We start from the raw sequence: 14,087 nt of genomic DNA, 5'->3' as shown, positions 1-14,087 counted from the left end.
AACCCTTTGCAGGGTGGCCTTGACTTATTGGGCTTACCGGTTACCTCAGCTTGGCTTGTTCTTCCACGTCTAGGGGTTCCCAGGGTTGGTACCCAACAACTTGGATGGTGACACCAATAAAGTCCATTTAGAAGGTTTTATTTTGCAAGGGTGACATCCAATAACACAGTCTCGTATAGGAACAGAGGGCAAGGGTGAAGAACTCAGGCACCTTGAACTGCAGATACAACAAAGTCTCTTATTCCATTCAGAGAGTAGCCACTCGCAGCTGGGCACTTCAAGGCTGAACAGATCTCTAGCCAGAGATCATGGCAGTCAGCACGTTGATTCAGAACTTGTAAAATCCTCTGAACGTGGACAAGCTATAACTGAAAGTGAACAGGAACCTTTTCTCTCAGTACTTGGAACGTTCTCTGTCTCCTTGATAGTACTGGAAAAAGCGTGGATTCATCAATGTCAAACTCAGTAACCAGGCACTTCTCAGGATGCCACTTGTCGGCCCTCCTCCGAAGAGTCCTCCCCGGTCACTTTCACGAGCTGCGGTGCCCCTCCAAGCCGAGAGCACACCCGGACACCTTGAATCCTCCCTCAGTTACTGCGCCTTGGACCAGCCGGTTCTGAGACTCGGGAACAGATGGATCCCTACCCCAGACCAGGCGAGTCTAGTGGGTGTAACCAACAGAAGCATGTTGCAGGATGTCGAGCACCCCATGACCCCTCGCGGGGCTACCCCGGTCCTGGAAAACCAGACCGGACCACAGGGGCCTCACAAACTCCTCTCTCTAAGCCCTTGTACACACGGTCGGACATTCTGACAACCAAATCCGTTGGATTTTGTCCAAAACTGTTGCATACACACGGTCGGACAAAGTTGTCGTAAAATCCGATTGTACGTAACGTGATGACGTTATTTCATTACGATGGGACTACGTTCACGCTAGTAGCCAATAGCTTTGGTGTAGGAATTTGATCTGAGCATGCGTGGCACTTTGTCCGTCGGAGTAAGCCAGTGATGGTGAACCTTGGCACTCCAGATGTTTTGGAACTACATTTCCCATGATGCTCTACTACACTGCAGAGTGCATGAGCATCATGGGAAATGTAGTTCCAAAACATCTGGGGTGCCAAGGTTCGCCATCACTGGAGTAGGCTACACATGATCGGAGTATGTCCGATCGGAGCATTTTGTCGGAAAATTTTACAGACAAGTTGGAAAAGTTGGTCCGTCGGATACTCCGACGGAAACAGTCCGATGGAGACCACACACAGTCGGAATATCCGACAAAACAGTCCGATAGGAAACATTCCGTCGGAATCTCCGACTGTGTGTACAAGGGCTGACACGTGACCTCAACATCTTAAGTACCCCCTCCCAGACTCCTCAGCAAGGCCCGGCACACCCACTGATTGGTTCTGAGAAGGCTGATAGCCAAAACATCCAACCAGGCCTGGTTCCAGCCTGTCATGTGCACCTCACTGTACATATGACCAAGCAGAACTTCTAACACAGCCCAGCCAAACTGATGTTAAAGTTACACCAACGTAATTAACCCTCAGAACCCCACTACTGTTCTCAGGCAAAAAAACTAAATTTACACATGAATGACACTTTGTCCAAAATGTCATCCGCTACACAACCAAAAACATAAATGTATTTTATTGGGATTTTATGTGATAGACCAACACAAAGTGTCACATAATTGTGAAGTGGAAGGAAAATTATAAATGGTTTTCAAAGAAACAATGTAAATGGGACTTCTGATGGGTTTCTTTCAACAATGACTGTCTTCTTGCCACTCTTCCATGAAGGGCAGATTTGTGGAGTGACGACTAACAGTTGTCCTGTTTTTTTGGGTGTTTGGCGCTAGCGGCAGGCGTTGTAATTGACGATAGATCTACATCAGGAGACATTGTTTTTTCAAAAACACTTGTACTGTCTTTATTTACTTTAACACTTTTTTGGTGAATGGGTAGGGGTACCCCCTACCCATTTACATAAAGGGGGAGGCATGATCTGGGGCCCCCCTTGTTAAAGGGGGCTTACAGATTCTGATAAGTCCCCCCCCCACCCACAGCCCCCCACAGGGCTGTCAGGAAGAGATCCTTATCCCAATCAACATGGGGACAAGGTGTGTTGGGGGGGGGGGGGGCAGAGCCCTCCCTGCCTCAAAGCATCCCCCTTGTGTTGAGGGTATGTGGCCTGGTATAGTTCAGGAGAGGGGGCGCTCGCTCCTTGGGGTGCACCACAAATAACACAGATCCTTGTGGCACACTACAAAAAACACTGAACTTTGGGGTACACACTGATAACACTAATCTTTGGGGTACACCACTAATAACACTGAACCTTGGGGTACACCACAAATAACACTGATCCTTTGGGTACACCACTGTTAACACTGAACCTTGGGGTACCCCACTAATAAAACGGAACCTTGGGATACACCACAAATAACACTGATCCTTGTGGCACACCACTAATATCATTGAACTTTGGGGTACACCACTGATAACACTAATCTTTGGGGTACACCACTGATAACACTGAACCTTGGGGTACACCACTGATAACACTGAACCTTGGGGTACACCGCAAATAACACTGAACCTTGGGGTACACCACTGATAACACTGAATCTTGGGGTACACTACTAATAATACTGAACCTTGGGGTACACCACAAATAACACTGATCTTTGGGGTACACCACTGATAACACTGATCTTTGGGGTACACCACTAACACTGAACCTTGGGGTAAACCACTGATAACACTGATCTTTGGGGTACCCCACTAATAACACTGAACCTCGGGGTACCCCACTAATAACACTGAATCTTGGGGTACACCGCAAATAACACTGAACCTTGGGGTACACCACTGATAACACTTATCTTTGGGGTACACCACTGATAACACTACTCTTTGGGGTACACAACAAATAACACTGAACCTTGGGGTACCCCACTGATAACTCTGAACTTTGGGGTACCCCACTGATAACACTGAGTTGGGAAGTTGGGAACTGGTAAAGTGACAGATCGCCATCCATATTTTCCGGCACAACATTGATCTTTCAAGCAACATCCAAACGCTTTTATTGGAAAATATCACCTCACAGCAATGAAGTGCAATATTTTGGGATCACCCTACAGCTGCATTCACACTTCAGCGTTTTGAATCGCGGGCAGATTTGCCGCGATTCTTCCTGCGATTTAAAAGTGCCGATGTGTGAATGACAAATCGCGGGACTCACATTTGAGAGGCCATTCATCTGAATGACACCAAAAATCGTGGTGAGGGTCTTCCGCTATAAATCGTGCTGCACTCGAAGGCAACCAGCATCGCGTTGAGGCACGTTGCCCACAAAAAAGTTCAGGAGCTACTTTTGGGCGACATGCTTCACGCGAGGTGGGTTGCTGCGATTTATCTCACGACAATCGCGACAATTTCATTTTTCAGAAACCGCGTTTGGATAATGGTGTTTTGTTTTCCTGTTTTAGGGGGTCAGCCTTCCTCTACAAGAGAATTTCCCAACTCACATTCCTGATTTTCCTTCATTTACAGGAGTGTTGGGTTACTGCACTCTATGTAGATAGGGCGGGGGTGGGGGAGGGTTACTGAGGGGCCGTGGTGTAAGGAAGGGAAGGGATTTTTCTTTTTATGTTTTGAGGTATTGAGGAAAAGCTACGTACTTTATGTTTTAAGCTCGTGTGATAGATTTCCTTATCTTATAAGGTTTTTTTTGAATATCTAGTTTACATTTATACTGGTTTATATTTGTATATACAGTGGGGATGGAAAGTATTCAGACCCCCTTTTTTTTCACTCTTTGTTATATTGCAGTCATTTGCTAAAATCATGTTTTTCCCTCATTAATGTACACACAGCACCCCATATTGACAGAAAAAAACAGAATTGTTGACATTTTTGCAGATTTATTAAAAAAGAAAAACTAAAATATCACATGGTCCTAAGTATTCAGACCCTTTGCTGTGACACTCATATATTTCAGTGGCGGCTGGTGAAGTTTTAGGATGGGGGGGTGCAAGACCACGCCCCTCAGATTTGGCCCCTCCCATTTATCACAAGCCACACCCCTTATCGAATCAACATCATATACCAGGCTGCACACTATACACAGGGCTCTACTAAAGCAGATGAATCATGTCTATCTTGTGTATAACCACATCAGGCACCTTTTCTGCAACCTGTAAATGGCACATATCTGCATTCTGTAAATCGAATTTTGTAAATCGCACATATCTGCAACCTGTAAATCGCACATATCTGCAACCTGTAAATAGCACATATCTGCATTCTGCAACATGTAAATCACACACATCTGCATTCTGTAAATCACACATCTGCATTCTGTAAATCGAACATATCTACAACCTGTAAATTGCACATATCTACAACATGCAAATCGCACATATCTACAACCTGTAAATCGCACATATCTGCATTCTGTAAATCGCATTCTGTAAATCGCACATATCTGCATTCTGTAAATCGCACATATCTGCAACCTGTAAATAGCACATATCTGCAACCTATAAATAGCACATATCTGCAACCTGTAAATAGCACAAATCTGCATTCTGTAACATCTAAATCACACATATCTGCATTCTGTAAATCACACATATCTGCATTCTGTAAATCGCACATATCTGCAACCTGTAAATAGCACATATCTGCATTCTGCAACCTGTAAATCGCACATATCTGCATTCTGTAAATCACACATCTGCATTCTGTAAATCAAGCATATCTAATACCTGTAAATCGCACATATCTACAACATGCAAATCACACATATCTACAACCTGTAAATTGCACATATCTACAACATGCAAATCGCACATATCTACAAATTGTAAATTGCACATATCTACAACATGAAAATCGCACATATCTACAACCTGTAAATAGCACATATCTGCATTCTGTAAATCGCACATATCTGCATTCTGTAAATCACACATCTCCTTTCTGTAAATCACATTCTGTAAATTGCACATATCTGCAACCTGTAAATTGCACGTATCTGCATTCTGCAACACGTGAATCGCACATATCTGCATTCTGTAAATTGCACATATCTGCATTCTGTAAATCGCACATATCTGCATTCTGTCAATCACACATCTGCATTCTGTAAATCGCACATATCTGCATTTTGTAAATCGCATTCTGTAAATCGCACATCTGCATTCTGTAAATCGCATTCTGTAAATCGCACATATCTGCATTCTGTAAATCGCATTCTGTAAATCGCACATATCTGCATTCTGTAAATCGCATTCTGTAAATCGCACATATCTGCATTCTGTAAATCGCATTCTGTAAATCGCACATATCTGCATTCTGTATATCGCATTCTGTAAATCGCACATATCTGCATTCTGTATATCGCATTCTGTAAATCGCACATATCTGCATTCTGTAAATCACATTCTGTAAATCGCACATATCTGCATTCTGTAAATCACATTCTGTAAATCGCACATATCTGCAACCTGTAAATCGCACATATCTGCATTCTGTAAATCGCATTCTGTAAATCGCACATATCTGCATTCTCTAAATCGCACATATCTGCATTCTCTAAATCGCATTCTGTAAATCACACATCTGCATTTTGTAAATCGCACATATCTGCATTCTGTAAATCGCATTCTGTAAATCGCACATATCTGTAAATCGCACATATCTGCAACCTGTAAATAGCACATCTCCTTTCTGTAAATCACATTCTGTAAATCGCACATATCTGCAACCTGTAAATTGCACATATCTGCATTCTGCAACACGTAAATCGCACATATCTGCATTCTGTAAATTGCACATATCTGCATTCTGTAAATTGCATTCTGTAAATCGCACATATCTGCATTCTGTCAATCACACATCTGCATTCTGTAAATCGCACATATCTGCATTCTGTAAATCGCATTCTGTAAATCGCACATCTGCATTCTGTAAATCGCATTCTGTAAATCGCACATATCTGCATTCTGTAAATCGCATTCTGTAAATCGCACATATCTGCATTATGTAAATCGCATTCTGTAAATCGCACATATCTGCATTCTGTAAATTGCATTCTGTAAATCACACATATCTGCATTCTGCAACATGTAAATCGCACATATCTGCATTCTGTAAATCGCATTCTGTAAATCGCACATATCTGCAACCTGTAAATCGCACATATCTGCATTCTGTAAATCGCATTCTGTAAATCGCACATATCTGCATTCTGTAAATCGCACATATCTGCAACCTGTAAATAGCACATATCTGCAACCTATAAATAGCACATATCTGCAACCTGTAAATAGCACATATCTGCATTCTGTAACATCTAAATCACACATCTGCATTCTGTAAATCACACATATCTGCAACCTGTAAATAGCACATATCTGCATTCTGCAACCTGTAAATCGCACATATCTGCATTCTGTAAATCACACATCTGCATTCTGTAAATCAAGCATATCTAATACCTGTAAATCGCACATATCTACAACATGCAAATCACACATATCTACAACCTGTAAATTGCACATATCTACAACATGCAAATCGCACATATCTACAAATTGTAAATTGCACATATCTACAACATGAAAATCGCACATATCTACAACCTGTAAATAGCACATATCTGCATTCTGTAAATCGCACATATCTGCATTCTGTAAATCACACATCTCCTTTCTGTAAATCACATTCTGTAAATTGCACATATCTGCAACCTGTAAATTGCACGTATCTGCATTCTGCAACACGTGAATCGCACATATCTGCATTCTGTAAATTGCACATATCTGCATTCTGTCAATCACACATCTGCATTCTGTAAATCGCACATATCTGCATTTTGTAAATCGCATTCTGTAAATCGCACATCTGCATTCTGTAAATCGCATTCTGTAAATCGCACATATCTGCATTCTGTAAGTCGCATTCTGTAAATCGCACATATCTGCATTCTGTAAATCGCATTCTGTAAATCGCACATATCTGCATTCTGTAAATCGCATTATGTAAATCGCACATATCTGCATTCTGTATATCGCATTCTGTAAATCGCACATATCTGCATTCTGTAAATCACATTCTGTAAATCGCACATATCTGCAACCTGTAAATCGCACATATCTGCATTCTGTAAATCGCATTCTGTAAATCGCACATATCTGCATTCTCTAAATCGCACATATCTGCATTCTCTAAATCGCATTCTGTAAATCACACATCTGCATTTTGTAAATCGCACATATCTGCATTCTGTAAATCGCATTCTGTAAATCGCACATATCTGTAAATCGCACATATCTGCAACCTGTAAATAGCACATCTCCTTTCTGTAAATCACATTCTGTAAATCGCACATATCTGCAACCTGTAAATTGCACATATCTGCATTCTGCAACACGTAAATCGCACATATCTGCATTCTGTAAATTGCACATATCTGCATTCTGTAAATCGCATTCTGTAAATCGCACATATCTGCATTCTGTCAATCACACATCTGCATTCTGTAAATCGCACATATCTGCATTCTGTAAATCGCATTCTGTAAATCGCACATCTGCATTCTGTAAATCACATTCTGTAAATCGCACATATCTGCATTCTGTAAATCGCATTCTGTAAATCGCACATATCTGCATTATGTAAATCGCATTCTGTAAATCGCACATATCTGCATTCTGTAAATTGCATTCTGTAAATCACACATATCTGCATTCTGCAACATGTAAATCGCACATATCTGCATTCTGTATATCGCATTCTGTAAATCGCACATATCTGCATTCTGTAAATCGCATTCTGTAAATCGCACATATCTGCAACCTGTAAATCGCACATATCTGCATTCTGTAAATCACATTCTGTAAATCGCACATATCTGCATTCTCTAAATCGCACATATCTGCATTCTCTAAATCGCATTCTGTAAATCGCAAATATCTGCATTCTGTAAATCGCATTCTGTAAATCGCACATATCTGTAAATCGCACATATCTGCAACCTGTAAATAGCACATATCTGCATTTTGTAAATAGCACATATCTGCATTCTGTAAATCGCACATATCTGCATTCTGTAAATTGCACATATCTACAACCTGTAAATTGCACATATCTACAACATGCAAATCGCACATAACCACAAACTGTAAATTACACATATCTACAACCTGTAAATAGCACATATCTCCATTCTGTAAATCGCACATATCTGCATTCTGTAAATCACACATATCTGCATTCTGTAAATCACACATATCTGTATTCTGTAAATCACATTCTGTAAATCACACATATCTGCATTCTGTAAATCACACATATCTGCATTCTGTAAATCACATTCTGTAAATCGCACATATCTGCAACCTGTAAATTGCACATATCTGCATTTTGTAAATCGCATATAACTGCAACCTATAAATGGCACATATCTGCATTCTGCAACATGTAAATTGCACATATCTGCATTCTGTAAATCGCACATCTGCATTCTGTAAATCGCATTCTGTAAATCGCACATCTGCATTCTGTAAATCACACATATCTGCATTCTGTAAATCACATTCTGTAAATCGCACATCTGCATTCTGTAAATCGCACATATCTGCATTCTGCAACATGTAAATCGCACATATCTGCATTCTGTAAATCGCATTCTGTAAATCGCACATATCTGCATTCTGTAAATCACATTCTGTAAATCTCACATACCTGCAACCTGTAAATAGCACATATCTGCATTCTGTAAATCGCACATATCTACAACCTGTAAATCACACATCTGCATTCTGTAAATCGCACATATCTGCATTCTGTAAATCGCATTCTGTAAATCGCACATATCTGCAACCTGTAAATTGCACATATCTACAACCTGTAAATTGCACATATCTACAACCTGTAAATTACGCATATCTACAACATGCAAATCGCACATATCTACAACCTGTAAATTGCACATATTTACAACCTGTAAATCACACATATCTACAACCTGTAAATCGCACATATCTACAACATGCAAATCACACATATCTACAACCTGTAAATCTTTTTTGGGGGGGCAGGTATGGGGGTTAATGCTGCCGACCACCGATAATCCTTTTTTTTTAAATCTTGTTAAATCACATTCTGTAAATCGCACATACCTGCAACCTGTAAATAGCACATATCTGCATTCTGTAAATCACACATCTGCATTCTGTAAATTGCACATATCTACAACCTGTAAATCGCATTCTGTAAATCGCACATATCTGCAACCTGTAAATTGCACATATCTACAACCTGTAAATTGCACATATCTACAACATGCAAATCGCATATCTACAACCTGTAAATTGCACATATATAGAACCTGTAAATCGCACATATCTACAACCTGTAAAGATTTAAAAATCAGGGTTATTATCGGTGGTCGGCAGCATACCCCCCTTAGACAAGATTTTTTTTAAAAAGGGTTCTTATTAAGAAGTTATTAATAATAACCCCTTTTTTTTAAAGCTTCTTTGGGGGGAGTGTATGCTGCCGGCCACCGATAACACTTTTTCTTTAAATCTTGTTTAGCAGGGGGTGGGGGGTGGGGTTGGGGTATGCTGCCGAGTGCGACCACCATAGTAACCCTGTAGATGTGGAGGGGGTACCGGCGGTGGCGCTGAATAAAGAATCAAGAATTTGTAAGCTGCCATGCGGCAGCCCCTTACCTGATCCTCTTAGGCGGGCAGAAGAGCGAAGTGCTGTGCCAACGTCACTTCCTTGAGTGACGTTGGAAGCACTGCCCACCGCTCACTCAAGTGCAAGTCTGTGCACTTGCTCGGCCAGTCGATTGCGCCGGAAGCTGTGGCGTGATCAGCTGCGCCACAGAGCGCTCTTTTTTTGGCCAAATGAAGCACCTCGTCTGCAATCTTGTGATTGCATAGATGTGGCGCTTCCTATATTGCACTGCGCCCGGCACCAGTGCACATAGGGAGGGAAATTTTAAAAAAAAATGTGTTTACTTAAAGTGACATGTTTAATTTTTTTTTTTTTACTACATGGGAAGGGGGGGGGGGCGCCCGGGTGCCCCCTATGGACGGGCCTCCACTGATATATTTAACTCAGGTGCTGTCCATTTCCTCTGATCATCCTTGAGATGGTTCTACACCTTCATTTGAGTCCAGCTGTGTTTGATTATACTGATTGGACTTGATTAGGAAAGCCACACACCTGTCTATATAAGACCTTACTCACAGTGCATGTCGGAGCAAATGAGAATCATGAGGTCAAAGGGACTGCCTGAAGAGCTCAGAGACAGAATTGTGGCAAGGCACAGATCTGGCCAAGATTACAAAAACATTTCTGCTGCACTTAAGGTTCCTAAGAGCCCAGTGGCCTCCATAATCCTTAAATGGAAGACATTTGGGAGGCCCAAAACCCTTGCTAGAGCTGGCCGTCCGGCCAAACTGAGCTATCGGGGGAGAGGAGCCTTGGTGAGAGAGGCAAAGAAGAACCCAAAGATCACTGTGGTTGAGCTCCATAGATGCAGTCGGGAAATGGGAGAAAGTTATAGAAGGTCAACCATCACTGCATCCCTCAACCAGTTGGGCATTTATGGCAGAGTGGCCCTACGGAAGCCTCTCCTCAGTGCAAGACACATGAAAGCCTGCATGGAGTTTGCTAAAAAACACCTGAAGGACTCCAGGATGGTGAGAAATAAGATTCTCTGGTCTGATGAGACCAAGATAGAACTTTTTGGCCTTAATTCTAAGCGGTATGTGTGATGAAAACCAGGCACTGCTCGTCACCTGTCCAATACAGTCCCAACAGTGAAGCATGGTGGTGGCAGCATCATGCTGTGGGGGTGTTTTTCAGCTGTAGGGACAGGACGACTGGTTGTAATCGAAGGAAAGATGAATGCGCCCAAGTACAGGGATATTCTGGATGAAAACCTTCTCCAGAGTGCTCAGGACCTCAGACTGGGATGAAGGTTTACCTTCCAACAAGACAATGACCCTAAGCACACAGGTAAAATAACGAAGGAGTGGCTTCTTAACAACTCCGTGACTGTTCTTGAATGGCCCAGCCAGAGCCCCGACTTAAACCCAATTGAGCATCTCTGGAGAGACCTAAAAATGGCCGTCCACCAACATTTATCATCCAACCTGACAGAACTGGAGAGGATCTGCAAGGAGGAATGGCCGAGGATCCCCAAATCCAGGTGTGAAAAACTTGTTGCATCTTTCCCAAAAAAAGACTCATGGCTGTATTAGATCCAAAGGGGGCTTCTACTAAATACTGAGCAAAGGGTCTGAATACTTAGGACCGTGTGATATTTCAGTTTTTATATTTTAATAAATCTGCAAACATGTCAACAATTCTGTGTTTTTCTGTCAATATGGGGTGCTGTGTGTACATTAATGAGGAAAACAAAACTTAAACTTAAAAGATTTTAGAAAATGGCTGCAATATAACAAAGAGTGAAAAATGTAAGGGGGGTCTGAATACTTTCCGTCCCCACTGTACCTGCTCTGTGTAGTGGTTTTGCACAGAGCAGCGCTGATCCTCCTCTTCTCGGGTCCCTCTGGGGGGTCTGAATACTTTCCATCTCCACTGTATAAATATTTTTATATGTTAGAATATTAAATAATAATATAACATTAAAATAAATATGTTTGTTCTATAAATATTTGTATTTGTTTTTTAATATTGAAGATCTAAAAGAATGACAATTTAGATTAGGTTTATTTCAATTTTGTTTGGAAAAAACTAATAAAATCCGATTAAAACAAAAACGTTAACCCCTTCAGCCTATAAAACCTGTATGTACAATTAAAAAAGGGTGGGCTTGGCCAATATAGTGAAAGACAAATAGAAAAATTCCCTGGATTGGTGGGATGTGGTAGATGTGGTATTAGGTGTAAAGTGCGCTGTCAAAACTAAATGTTATGAGATGAAGTCTTACCCCTTTCCTGACCAGAGCACTTTTTACAATTCGGCACTGCGTCGCTTTAACTGGTAATTGTGCGGTCATGCAATGTTGTACCCAAACAAAATTTGCATCATTTTTTCCCCACAAATAGAGCTTTCTTTTCATGGTATTTGATTGCCTCTGTGATTTTTATTTTTGCGATATAAATGGAAAAAACGAAAATTTTGAAAAAAAAATGATATTTATCTTTCGTTCACTGGCTGACACAGCTCCATTATTCTTGACCATAGGTTTGTTACGCCACCTTCAGGAGAGGACTAGGCAGCACATGTTATACATGTGAAAAAACAGAACTTTACAGTTCCGCCCAAGCAGCTTTAGTTTTTTTCTGCCTAGTGAAGGAGATGGACCTAGAAACCCTGAAGGACCATCGGTCCTGGGATTTTTTTTGCGGAAGTTTGCCTTTTGCGCAAAATTTTGGGATCCTGTGATCTACTATCAACAGCCGGCTGGGTGACTGGCTGGATATCCTTATTCTTGTAGTCTCCCCAGCCTGGCCATCGAGCGTGTGCAGACCATAGCTACTTGCTGGGTCGACCACACCATGCCTCTCAGGCTCCACGGGCGGCCGGTGAGTGCAACGCTCTGGGGCACACATATGACCGGACTACTGATGTCTTTGTCACAGTGTGCCTTGGCCAGCAGCCACCCTGTACTGATCAGAGAGTGGGTCTGTGATGGGATGTCCCCAGCTTGTCCGGATGGTAAGTACAGCTCTCCCTGCCTCAGCAGAATGGAGCAGCTGGGCAATCCCTGGGAGGTCGATTTGGGGGTCCCTCTCCTCCCTCTCTTCTCTACCTGTCCCTATCTTCCCTACCCCCCGTGGGGGATGCTGCATGATGGGCTGCTGAGCGGTGTGTGTCCCTGTAGCCAGGGGTTCCCTGGGGGGATCTCACCTTGGATGGGGAGCTGCACTAGGTGGCTGTGTCCCTGGGTGGCTGTGGTCTCCCCGCTGAGTGTCTGGAGGTCTGCATGTGCTGATCGCCATAGCGCTGTTCTGCCACCATTTTCGCTGTCCTTAGTGTGTATAGTTGATTGTCGGCCATTTTTGGTGTGCCTCAGTGGAAAGCATGGTCAGGGGCCATTTTGCTGTAGTTTGGCAGCCATTTTACCAGCCATTTACCAGCCATTTTACCAGTGATTATGTCCTTTATACTTGGCAGTGGCCATTTTGTTGTAGCCCAGCACGGTTTTTAGGCTCAGCGCTGGTCCCTGCTGCTCAGAACAGCGCGGTTTCACCTGGGAGCTGCCACAGGGCACTTGTAGCTGAATGGCACAGAACTCAGTCGGGGGGGTGAGTCCTGCGGTGGGGGCCCCTCAGTCTGCAGCAGCTAGGAGGGTGGGACTGCATGGGTCTGCATGGCTTCAGAAACTGGTGTTTCTTCCCCAGAACTCCCTGCAATTGCAACCAGCTCATCTGCAAACGCTTTGTCGGCGGTCCTTGAAACGTTCTTCGCCTTGGTGGATGCGGTGTGCGGGAGCAAAGGTGGTAAAAAGCAGCCCCTGCCTCCCCGTCCTCTGGGGAGAGCTCTGACGCAGACTCAGGCCCCGCTGAGGCTGGCAGCCCCTGTTCTGTTGCTTCAGATGACGCTGACCAGGACCTATCGGACAGTGAGGATGAGTCCCCGTCCGGGTCCGCGCAAGACAAAGCGCTAGTTTGAGCACTTATCGTAGCTGTGCGTGATACCCTGAAAATTCAGGATACAGCAGGTCCCTCTGGTGAAGTAGCGATCCCTTTTGGGTCCCATAAGCCAGCCTGTGCACCTAAGGTGTTTCCGTATCTGATTTATTTCGATAAGTTCATATTCAAGGAATGGGGAAGACCGCAATGGACCTTTTCGGTTCCAAAAAGTATGGTGGTGCGTTACCCCCTTGAGGAGAGCCTTCTTAAAAAATGGTCGGCTCCTCCGGTCGTGGACCCCCCAGTATCCAGGTTAAATAAAGTAACCACGATCCTGGTAGAGGGGACTCCTGCGTTCAAGAATCCTATGGACAGGAAGGCAGAGTAAGTGACCCGTTCTTTGTTTATGGTTGTGGGGTCTGCAATGCGACCAGTACTGGCCAC

At 43.0% G+C, this 14,087-nt stretch overlaps 1 protein-coding gene across 1 annotated transcript in view; it reads left to right on the top strand.

Annotated features, from left to right (window-relative positions):
* Nucleotides 1-14,087, top strand: part of LOC143961938 (C-type lectin domain family 10 member A-like) — a 113,689-nt gene that overhangs the window by 1,054 nt on the left and 98,548 nt on the right. The gene's annotated exons all lie outside the window — the stretch shown is intronic.

This window comes from Lithobates pipiens, unplaced genomic scaffold, assembly GCF_037356315.1.
Source record: "Lithobates pipiens isolate NorthernLeopardFrog02 unplaced genomic scaffold, aLitPip1_a1.2 Scaffold_8, whole genome shotgun sequence".
Lineage (NCBI taxonomy): Eukaryota > Metazoa > Chordata > Amphibia > Anura > Ranidae > Lithobates > Lithobates pipiens.
This window is presented reverse-complemented; position numbering and strand designations above follow the sequence as displayed.